The sequence below is a fragment of the Schistocerca cancellata genome, unplaced genomic scaffold (assembly GCF_023864275.1).
Source record: "Schistocerca cancellata isolate TAMUIC-IGC-003103 unplaced genomic scaffold, iqSchCanc2.1 HiC_scaffold_1103, whole genome shotgun sequence".
Classification (NCBI taxonomy): domain Eukaryota; kingdom Metazoa; phylum Arthropoda; class Insecta; order Orthoptera; family Acrididae; genus Schistocerca; species Schistocerca cancellata.
Genome location: NW_026047102.1, coordinates 289,383 through 301,766, shown reverse-complemented (window position 1 = coordinate 301,766; position 12,384 = coordinate 289,383). Strand labels below are relative to the sequence as shown.

The 12,384-nt window shown below is 44.8% G+C and overlaps 1 protein-coding gene across 1 annotated transcript in view; it reads left to right on the top strand.

The window, feature by feature from the left end:
• Window positions 1-4,791, top strand: part of LOC126156191 (centromere protein I-like) — a 64,281-nt gene extending 59,490 nt beyond the window's left edge. The window contains exon 7 of the mRNA XM_049916283.1: window positions 4,487-4,791. The gene's annotated coding sequence lies outside the window, so the exon portion shown is untranslated. The remainder of the gene's footprint in view (window positions 1-4,486) is intronic.
• Window positions 4,792-12,384: the final 7,593 nt, after the last annotated feature.

The following is a 12,384-nucleotide window of genomic DNA, read 5'->3' as shown; positions in this document are numbered from 1 at the left end:
ATACATTTTTTTATCAATCATCACCTTGTTCTGGCTTTTACTACTGCATAACAAGGCTTAAAGTTTGTCCTTTACTTCTTTCTTCCATGCCTTTTCACATCCTAAAATATGTGGCATCTTCTTTTCTTTCTTAGACATTTGAACATTTCTGAGATGAAAGGGCATCTTTTGTCTCATTCTGCCTTCCCATTATGTTCTTGTTTCACCCCTCTTGCAACACTGTGCATTCTCTATGCATTCTCTCTCTCTCTCTCTCTCTCTCTCTCTCTCTCTCTCTCTCTCTCTGGTATTTTGGATAACTTGCTAGCATCAGCATTATTTCAATCTGTTTATCTTCTGACCATGCATCTTCTATGAATGCCACCTCAAAATCTGCACAGCTTTCAACTGTTGTTCCTATGTGCATGCACCACCAAACTATGTCTCCCATAGCTTCCTTGCTTCAAAACTGATCTCCCATCCATCCAGTAGGTCACCCTCCTTTGAAGTTCTCCAAAAATGGTACAAAGTGGATTGATCCTTTCAAATTAGATTTGTTTATCCCACTTAAACATTAGTTATGACACTCTGACTGTTAATCCATTGTGCACACTATGTGATTCTGCCTTTAATTCCTTTTTTATACATTCTTGTATGTCTGCTTCAGTCTTATTATTCTTGGCAGTTTCTCATTTGTTTCCACTGCAGTCTTCTTGGTTCTGGTGACATATCTATGAACCCTTGTACATTGAATTCTGCTTCCACATTTTCTTTCTTATATGACTCTGTGCTTTCCCAGATTTCCTCCCTCTTTCTCTCTTATTATTAAATACATTGATGCTTTGATTTTATCTCGTAGTTCCAGTTCACTGCTGGTCATTTCTTCCTTTTGTTGATCTTTGCATAACCCTGAACATGACGTACTACTGTATGTGAGATTTTCTCGCATTCTGATTTTGCTGCTATCCAAAAATTCTGAAGTCTTACACTCAAGTACTTGCTCCATTTTGTTGTCTTATAGTCTATATTTATCCCTCTAAAAATGTCTGCTAGTTTGGCAATATGATAATTTGTAATCTTACAAGCTTAACAATTGCCATGTAATTTGGATAAAAATGTAAGGTACATTTTCAACACAGTTAGCTTAAATCTTGATGTGCTATTTCACACCCAAAAATACAGCTGTAACCACCAAAATATTAAACTGTGTTGATGCTAGACAGTCTATGATGTTGCTTCTTGTGACTTTTGCTTCTAGTTGTCTTGAATGAATGTGGCTACATAGCATAGGATGCTCTGCAATGTGTGGAACTATTCCAAGGCATTCTTGTGACTATTGTGGTTGTTAAACACATCGACAATTACTTCTTTTCCATACCAAAATTCATTCAACACCTTAATCTGCCTGCACAGTTCTACATTAATTCCTACTTGTCGTTCAACAGTATGAGCACTCCTTTCTATTGTCAACTCTTTTGTTCGCCCATAATGCTAATCTCTTTGTAACGTGCGCGTGGGGCACACAATACTCATTAAAGCCTGTACTATGGTAAGTGAGCGGGGTTCACCTTACGAGACAGGATTTTTGTATAGATATTGACCACGTGTACCTGAATGGTGGCAAAATCAGACTTACACCCACTCTGTAATAACAATGATCCGTCAAGTAAGTTCAAAATGAAATTACACATCAGTATGTACCAAACGCAACACTGAAGATGCTACCAATTTGATAATAATATGGTCGCCAGCCTAATTACTCATTAACTGAGTTTCTTCCCTGTACAAGTTGATGTATATTCATGCAAAACAACACGTAGTAACACTGCATAATATAGTAAAATTTTAGAACCAGAAAATCTATTGAACTGATAGTTTCACGTTGCGTACTGATATGGGAAAACCATAAATACATAACGCTGCACTATAATGTATACTACAAAGCTTCATACTGTCTATAGATCTGATTAAAATCGGGCATAGGTTACCCTAGAAATAGCACTTTCGAGCCACACACAAAATTTCAATTTTGATAAAGATAAAACATTGATAAATTTTGACTTATATATGGACTTTAACTTTTGCTGGTCAAACCAATGTGGAACACTTCAGAATTCAAATGAATAAAAGGGGGGGGGGGGGGGCGGCCTGAAACTGTTATGATCACTATATTAAAAAAATTGATTACTGAAATTATCATGCGTTCGATTTCCAGTATATGAGTTACTATTCTTTTTATCGTATTTACTTCTCATTTAAATACTTTTATATCTGTCTCGAAATAATTAAACTTCATTACTATATCAATATTAAAGTTATCTTTCAACTTCGTTAGACCTTTGTTATTCATTTACTGGTTCATTAACAAAACAGTTCTTTAAACACCATTCTAACATAACTAGGTCTGCAAGTAATTATTATTGACACAAAATTTAATTTTTCATTTCGGGACACTCGGATTGCACAACATTTGGAAAGGACCCTGTCTAGGTTAGTTGTGAGGATAATTAAATGAGGGGAAAGTTCTGGTAAAATTTAGGTTATTATTGAACAGTTCACTCTATGGTCCATACGCATACAGTACTAAAAGTTTCAACCTGCTTGTATCGATGCGGCGGTTGGCAAGCGGCAAGATGGCGAGGCACAGAGCACACATACAACCACAGCTATGGCTCTTGACGTATCGGCACTTTCATTCTTCTTAGCGTCGCAATACTTTTCCATTTAGTGCCTATGGAATGTTGCCATGCTGTGTGGGCGTTTGAACAGCATACCCGAGGCTCAGTGAAACTACGTCTTCCAGGAGAGCCTCCTCGCTCCAGAACATGTTTCTCAGACCAATGCCAAACTCCAACTACTATTGCTGAGCCCGTTGTGCCATACAGTGCCCATGCGCATTTTCCCGCGCTCGCCTGCCATCCACCTTTTACCGCTCCCTTACAGACAGGGTATTCACCTGAGGTTTTGCATTCTACATATCCTAACACATTGCCTACGTATGCACCAGACGCACAGTTACAATTTTAAACATCTTACAACAGTCTCCACATTTGTTACATTTCATTTCTATTACAATATTGCTTGACATTTGACATAAACATTAATATTCACATTGAAACTTGTTTACAGTTTTCTTAACACAATGATATGAAACAAAAAAGAAATGAAATCAGAACATCAATTACACTAATTTAATGAAAAATCAGATGGAAAAAATTTACTTATATGTACAACAGTACAGCGTCATTGTTGTTACATCTTCACCATCACTTTCACTTTTTATATTACAGTTTGTTTGTTCTCCCCACATTCTTCTTCACTGAAGCTTGTACTGATCACTCATTGCCTCTTGTAACATACCAGTGTGCTGGAGCAAGAATCATCATATGCTGTATCACTCATTACTACTTTAAAGATCAGAATGATAGCACTTATGGATGACAACAGTTAATTTAAAACTTTTTATTTCACTGAACAATGTTTTCTGATGAGAAATAATTTATACACACACCTGTTTTCCTCCTCTGTTGTCAGCAGTCTGACTACTTTCCTCATCTCAAACAATCACACCTTGCTCAAACTGCCATGCTAGCTCCAACCCCACTAAAAAAAATAAAAAAATTGCAGAGACACAGTAATCTTACTATCATAACTTTACACAATGCCAGGTCTCATTTAAATGGTGTAAAATAAAATATTAAATTGTATTTTTTCTAAACATAATAAGCAAACAAAAATAAGAAGTAAGTCTCTGGCCCTATATGTTGGTGACTATTATGTTGAGCAGTTATGCTACAATACCAGAGCTGCAAACATAAGCTAATAATGCTAACAATGTCTGGGGAGTCAATAAATCTTCCTCTCTGCAGAGGAACACACAGTTTCTAAACTGTAAGAGACACAGTATTAAATGTGAAAAATAGTCTTTCACAGAAAATGCTTTAAAGATGAAGGCATTTTGACCCAGCATACTGTTTGAATGTACAAGGAAATTCTTAAAAAAAATATTAATACAGACATGTAAAATTAACTGAAGTCTCATTATCATGTAAGCTTTCATGGTTGATATTAGTGATGTTGCTGACATTTTATTTATAGGCAGAAAGCTATGGTCCAAGGCATAATTCCCTGCCAAATTTTTCATCTTCTACCACTGGTGATTTCATCAGAGGCTTTAATGACTAACAAAGCTATTACAGGCTCAAAACAAGCTCAGCAAGCCAAACTGTTTGTAAGTATACATACAATGGTTGGTTCATGACATCATCAGACCACTGCCAAAGGAGTCATTCCAACATAGGCTATGGAGCCCGTAGAGGGAAAAGCTGATGCTGTTTGTTTTATTTAGCACTAGGGCCCACAACTTGTCTAATTTAAATACTTCTTTTCTGCAGAAACTGTTTTTGTGCTTGGGAGTTTCTATGACCTCCCTGTGCATCCTTGTGTAGTAATTATTAGATCTTACTGAAACCAAAATGTGAAATTAATGAATTTGATGGTTTTCCAGTGCTCCTGCATGATCTGCTACTGCCAATTTCACCATCTTGCCAAGGTGACAGTTGCTCAGGTGTTTATGTGCTGTACTGGATTTTCCTTAAAGAGGATGGAAAGATGTAGAACAAGAGCCACTTACAACTTGCTTTTAGCCACAATTACCTTCAGTGATTTCCTTTTAAAGGCAGTAGTTATTGTTTTAAATTATAAAGTAATGCACTAATTAAGTTTTTTTGTGTGTAGTATAAACTCGTTTCACGGCTTTTTTCTCATTTTTAAGTACCTTGGGAGTTTACGTAGATACTGAATGTGATGTCTGAGGGTGAGATGTTACGCCTGTCTTTCCCTGTAGACATTGGTTTATGTTCTCAGTGCAATAAGAAAACCAGGAAATAAGAATTATGATGATTTAGGTGATGTTGTTATGGGACAGTATCTTTTTACAGATACCGTGCCTCATCCATCATTCATAAATTCACACGCATACAACATACCATTTACTGCATTTGTTTACATCAAATAATAACATAGAATAAAGGTATTGTGATAGTATTTCTTACCAAATACTTTGGATACAGTCAAATATGTTTTATTTTATAACAATAACAATTACATCTGTACTTACATTAATCTGTGGCGACAGTCGACTGCCAGTAACTTCACCGGCAAAGCGCAGAGTAAAAGGTCTTTGAGGACTCGAGGTTCTTTGGATTATTCCTGTCTGCGTCTAGAGAGTGTACACATGTAGTGAAATTGTGCATTGTTTTTCTCGTGTTTCTGGAATAAACGAACCGTAATAAAAGTGCCTTAACGTAATAAGTTGGTATTTTTTGGTGCGTGGACCGTCACTATAGCCATAAAAACCCACATTGGTGACCCCGAGTCGCGAAAGTACGTTGCAGTCGCTCGCTGTGTATCACCGGTTTCGCGCCAATAGACAATGTCGCAGCCTCCAGTTTTTACGGCAGTGCACGACGCCGCGACCACAGAATGGACATTCGACTGTGAAGCGCAACGCTTCACCCCGTGTGCCACTAATACACCGGGAATGTTCGTATCTCCCGTGTTTGCCTCGCCTGGCCGGACGACTCTAACCTCGGCCGGCATACCACACCGGGCGCTGTACACATCGTCGCAGACACCTTCCGCGGCATTCTACGCTCAACAGGATGCCCCGCCAGCACAGGACCACGGAAACCCCGAGTTCCTACCACACAGCATGGACCACGCGGCCGGCCAGTTTCTGGGTCCACATGCACGGCTGCCGTTTAACGTGCCCCGCTTCGCGCCGGTCGAAGGTACACTCGCGCCAACCGCGCCGGACCGTTTATACGCCTACCCGTCCTGCCGCCCCGCGCACACCTCGGGCGACGCACCTGCTGTGGTTCCGCCCCGTCACTCGGCGCTCAATCGCGATCTCGCGCCCCTGCTCGAGATTCCGCCCGCGCCTGCCGTGCCGTGCTTGTCGTGTGGGCGTACAGATTCCGTGTCTACATGGACTGGATACCACGTCTCGCCTACACAGTTAACGGACGTTCAACGCAACCCAGTGAACACCTTGCAGAATCCCTGTGCGTTTCGTGCCCCTCCTACAGCCCCGCAAACACTGACCCCCGGCCGTTTTCCGAAGCTGCCGCCGTTACAACCGGACAACCCAGTGATGTGGTTTACCTTGGTGGACAATATGTTGGACATACACGGTATTGCGGACGACAGCACCCGTTTCGTGTGTTTAGTGAACCATCTGCACGACCACCCTGATCTCATCAGTGACTTATTGCTGAATCCTCCTAAGAGCAACAAATATGCCTCTGCTCGCGCATTACTTATCGAATGTCTCTCTCGTCCGCCGGCCGATACTATTCACAATATAATTTACGACGAGACCTTAGGCGACAGAACACCCTCACAGCTGTGGCGACGCTTGCGTGCACAGGTCGGTACCGAGGTTCTGCCGAACTTAGCGCTCTGGGCATTGTGGTTGGTGAAGCTACCACAAGAATTACAGTTACATTTGCTCCCACATACCGCAGCGTCACTCGAGGATAAACTACGGCTGGCGGATCAGGCATACGCTATTATTCGACACAGCACAGTGTCTAACACCGCCGAGGTTGGTAACCCTGTGTGTATACTTCCACCGTCGGGCGGTAGAGGCCGGGCGCGTGCGTATCGCGGACAGCACACGGAACAGCAGCCACCTAGCGGCCAAGACCGGGAACCGCCAGCGGGTCGGCAACAGCCGCTCCCCACCCCAACAGGGCTAGCGCCTGCCCGCCCCGCCTTCCCCCCGCCTGACGCTTCGGCTGGCGGGACGAGTTTAGCCGATTCACGCATATGCTGGTTTCACACCACTTTCAGGGACGCCGCTCGCAACTGCCGTCCGCCCTGCGCGTTCCCAAATGCCGCACGCGGGCCGCTGTAGGCGCCACGGCCCGCGGATACAGGCAGGGGCGCCCACAGACATTGCATTCTGTCAGATCCCCCACCCCACGAGGACGTCTGTACGCCTTGGATGTAGGTTCGCGCCGGTATTTTCTCGTCGATACCGGAGCAGACGTTAGTGTCATACCTCCCACATTTTCCATAAAGGACATGACATCAACCAAACTGTCCCTTCAAGCAGCAAATAAGTCGACACTTCGAGTCAAGGGCCTGGCAAAGCTACCTATTGAACTCATACCTGGTAAACAGTTCACTTGGTCCTTCTACGTGGCTGATGTCGAAGATCCAGTATTAGGCATCGACTTTCTTTTTCACTTCGGACTGTCTCCAGATCTTCAGTCAGCCGCATTATTGCACCACGCCTCGTCCACGCAAATAGCATGTTCAGTCGCCTCTTCGGCCCCCCCTCCCCCTCGGCTGCCCGACGACCTTGGCACAGATCCCATCAAGTGCTCCTCATCGGCAGACAGCCTCACGATTTCTACTGCCCATCCCCAACCTGAACGCCCTGCAGTCGACGATCTCCGTCCTCACAACGCCGAACGGAACCGTGCCAGCTCATCGGCTACGCAAGCCCTCACCGAGGCACGACGCCTCATACAACGCCTGCCAACGCCGCCACCACCTGACACCGGAGATGCACCTCGTGGAACCTCGTCGACACCGAAGCAGACTGCTTCCCTGGCACATCAGGTTAGTGACTCTCGTGTGCTACCGATCCCCGTTCACGACGGCCCCCAAATGAGTCTGCCAGCCAAGCTGAACGCTATTACGAATGGCACGACTCACAAAATTGTCACGACAGATGGGCCTCCAGTACGCCATAAAGCGCGCCGACTGCCACCACATAAACTACGCCTTGCTAAAGCCGCAGTGGAGGAACTTCTAAGGACAGGCATTGTCCGCCCATCGGACAGTAACTGGTCCTCCCCCATACATTTAGTTCCCAAAAAGGACGGCACTGTGCGCCTGTGCGGCGACTATCGTCGCCTCAACGCACGGACGGTATTAGACAATTACCCGATACCTCACATACAAGACTTTGCGCAAGTACTCAGCGGAGCATGCATCTTCAGTGTCTTGGACTGCCGCAAGGCATATTTACAGATACCAATGGAACAGAGTGACATTCCAAAGACAGCAGTAATCACACCTTTTGGCCTGTACGAATTTTGTTACATGCCTTATGGTCTCAAAAACGCGGCCCAAACTTGGCAGCGTTTTATAGACTCACTTCTTTTTAACTGCACGTATTGCTACGCATACCTCGATGACATACTAATTTTCTCCCCCTCTGACAGGGAACATGAACTCCACCTGGCCACGATACAGGACTTATTGACACGTAACGGAGTCGAGATCAATAATGACAAGTCGCAACTCCGCTGCACCGCTGTCACTTTTCTGGGGTACACAGTCTCCGCGGATGGTATATGCCCCCCGCAGGAGCGGGTTGACTGCATTCGTAAGCTACCTCTCCCAGTGTCGTTTCGCGAATTACGCCGGTTTTTAGGAACTGTCAATTTCTACCGTCGTAACCTGCCGATGGCGGCAGCAATTCAAGCCCCTTTGACTGATGCATTGGCCGGAAAACAAACCTCAGGCAGTCGCCGAGTACCGTGGTCTGACAGCATGGTGAGAGCTTTTGAAGACCTTAAATCAGCGTTAGCACATGGTGTCACTCTCGCCCATCCTTTGCCAGATGCCTGCATCTCGATTACAGCGGATGCAAGTGATTTCGCAATCGGTGCAGTCCTACAACAGCATGTCAATGACAAGACTCAACCGCTCCGTTTCTTTTCCAAAAAATTATCTACAGCCCAACGTAAATGGTCAGCATTCGACAGAGAATTGCTCGCAGTTTACGAAGCTGTAAAATATTTCTGCACAGACATTGAAGGAAGGAATATAACAATCTTCACGGACCACCGCCCCCTCGCGGAGGCTATCCGTAACCCCGCTACTGACCTTCCCCCACGTAGGTTCCGGCAAATGGACTTAATTTGCCAATACACAACAGACATCCGTTACATTCGAGGGTCAGAAAATGTGGTGGCTGATTACCTATCGCGTATCACTGCAATTTCATCCCCCATTAATTTCGATGAGTTGGCCCACTTACAGGACAGTGACACCGAATTGCACAACCTCCGACAGGACCCAGATACTTCCCTTCAGATCGTTTCGTGCAACCTACCGGGCTCGGCGAAGCCACTGTGGTGTGATACTTCCACGGGCACCTCTCGGCCTATTGTCCCCCCTGCGCTACGTCGCCAAGTGTTCAGTAGTTTACATAACCTGGCACACCCTGGTGCTAAGGCTACTACTCGCCTGGTTACAGAACGCTTTGTGTGGCCAGGTGTGAAGAGGGATTGTCGTACTTGGGCCCGTGCTTGTTTACAGTGCCAGCGCAGCAAAGTTGGCAGGCACACACAACCCAGTCTAGGTAAATTCGACATCCCGAAAGGCCGCTTCCGTCATGTACATGTGGATCTCGTGGGACCATTACCCATGTCGGATGGTTTCAGGTACATCCTGTCCGGCATTGATCGCGTTACACATTGGGTGGAGGCAATCCCCCTGCAGGACATCACAGCAGATTCCGTAGCACGCGCATTTGTATCCTCCTGGATAGCTCGATTTGGCTGTCCTACATCCATCACCACCGACCAGGGAAGACAGTTTGAATCCCTGCTGTTTAACAAACTCTGCGTCCTCTGTGGGGTGGATAGATTCCGCACTACAGCTTACCACCCACAGAGCAATGGACTGGTCGAGCGGTGGCACAGAACGCTGAAAGCGGCACTCATGTGCCACGGTGGTGAGTGGTGCGATGCCCTTCCCTGGGTTATGCTAGGAATACGCACAGCTTACAAGACAGACCTCCAGGCTTCGCTCGCAGAGTTACTGTATGGCGAGACCCTAGTCCTCCCTGCAGAGTTCGTCAACGACGAAGCAATCGCCGACCTGTCCGACCTCCCCATGCTAGTTGAACGGGTCCGGACACACATAGCCGTGATCCGCACGCCTCCTCCACGGCCACATACCCGCCCTCGCGTGTTCAGGCATGTGGCACTGGACTCTTGTGAGTTCGTTATGTTACGGGATGACACGGTCAAACCGGCATTACAACCACCCTACTCTGGCCCACATCGAGTAGTGTCTCGCAGGGACAATACTATGGACATTCTTGTCAGTGGTCGCCAGCAGACAGTTTCCCTCCAACACGTGAAACCAGCCTGGACGATCGAAGAATCTGTAACACCTCCCCCCGAGTCTAGTGTTCTTTCATCAGATGGTGACGACCCCGACCCCACACAGACCACTCACCCCCCTGCGTCCCACCACGATCGTAATGGCACCGAGCCTACACCCGAGGGCAACTCAGCGGTTGCGTACGATGATATGCTACCCTCGTTCCAAACAGGCAATGCGTGTGACAATCCACAACCTCAGGCTCAACCTCATGTTGCGTGTGACATTACACCGTCCCAAGTGTTGATACCCAATACCTCCACAGAGTGTTCCAAGGTTTCTCCTGAACTACGTTACTTTTCGCCCCCACCCCCCCTAGTGCACCCTACATCCACTGCCGACGAAATTTGCATCGCAATCAACGCCTCTGAGTGCCAACGCGACGAGCTTTCCTTGCAGCTCCACGAGGGATCCATCTTCGTCCTCCGCATAGGGGACACTTCACGTGGGTCCACACCCACGTCACACATCACCATCCTGCGCACAGTCCCTATCCCAAATGGGGTGGATACGGCTGCCATAACCGCAACGTTCAGCACCGACGGGATGCTCAAGATTCGCATCCCTCTCTCCGCCGGTACTGCAACAACATCCCCTGTGCCCGTCCAGTTCACGCGCACAGGTCGACCAGTCCGACCCCCCCACTGGATGGCGGACTACACGAGCGCTAGTCCACCCTGCACAGACAGTATGGACACTTAGCGCACGCTGCTACCAACCAGCGAGCATCCCACAACGCCACTACACAGGAAGACACCCACGTCCGTCCACCAGTGCTCCGCACTCCTGGGGGGGGGCTCTGTGGCGACAGTCGACTGCCAGTAACTTCACCGGCAAAGCGCAGAGTAAAAGGTCTTTGAGGACTCGAGGTTCTTTGGATTATTCCTGTCTGCGTCTAGAGAGTGTACACATGTAGTGAAATTGTGCATTGTTTTTCTTGTGTTTCTGGAATAAACGAACCGTAATAAAAGTGCCTTAACGTAATAAGTTGGTATTTTTTGGTGCGTGGACCGTCACTATAGCCATAAAAACCCACAAATCTATTCTATAGCTGCTTTCAGTAACACAGTTACTATTTTACGTAACAATTATGCCTTCCATTGTATTTTTATAATATTTTTTCACTCTGTAGCTGTAGCTGCTGAACATGAGAAATGTATGAATAAATTTAACATTTTTGGAATTTACTATAGTTATTATTTGAAAGAGTATTATTACAAGAAAAATAATTAACTATCTAGCTTGTCATAATAGATCATTTTTCTCCTGACTTTTTCTGGTGTACAATCTCACCCCTCTGTAGGATCATTGTATGTGCTTTCTGAATTGCATGTGCATTTAAATATGAAGTTATGGGGATGTTAATTAATAAACACAGACTCACAACATATGGGCAATTTATTCCTAATATATCACTAAAACAGTTCAACATATATACATCATCATCATGACATTAAGATAGTTCTTGATAACTCTCATTGTATTCCTGTGTGATATACTTCACATGGGTTTGCAACATAGTCCATGCTGTCAACCTAACCTAACCGTAACTTGACTGTAACTGAAATTTCACTAATTGTAACTGATATGCAGCTTACTTACAAATGGATCATGTCCAGCTATATATGTTTTCACCCCTTGGCAGGAATGCCTCACTTAATGGTTTTTAGCCATTTAAAAGTGGGTGCTACAATAACTGACGATACAAAAAAGAGAAATTGTTAAGGTAACCAGCTTGGATTTTTAACACTAAATACTTCATGTACATGATGTTTTGTGTCCTTGTGTATTACACAAACACAAGACAATACTTCTTCATATTGTAATGATAGATTCAATAAAAATTCCCTGGTGTCTAAGAGACTTATCATTTATAATTTATTTGACAAAAGATTAAACTTTCATGATTTCCTTTATAAAATATAATATGGGAAATCTAAGAACAGCACTGTGTTCTGTTCATGCTTTGGTGTTATCAGAACAGAATTGTGAAATATTACAAGGTATAAAAGTGGTTGGTGTCTTGAAACTGTTCCTTAATTAATTAATAACTTTTGAATTATAGACACTTAAACTAAGCTAACCAAGTTCTCAGAATCATAAACAATTTGTCTACAATCTAAATTGTTGGTTTGTAGGTTCATTTTTGACACTTGTATTTTTGTATGGGAATGACATTATGTTGCCTTCAAATCCTGATATATTCTGAAT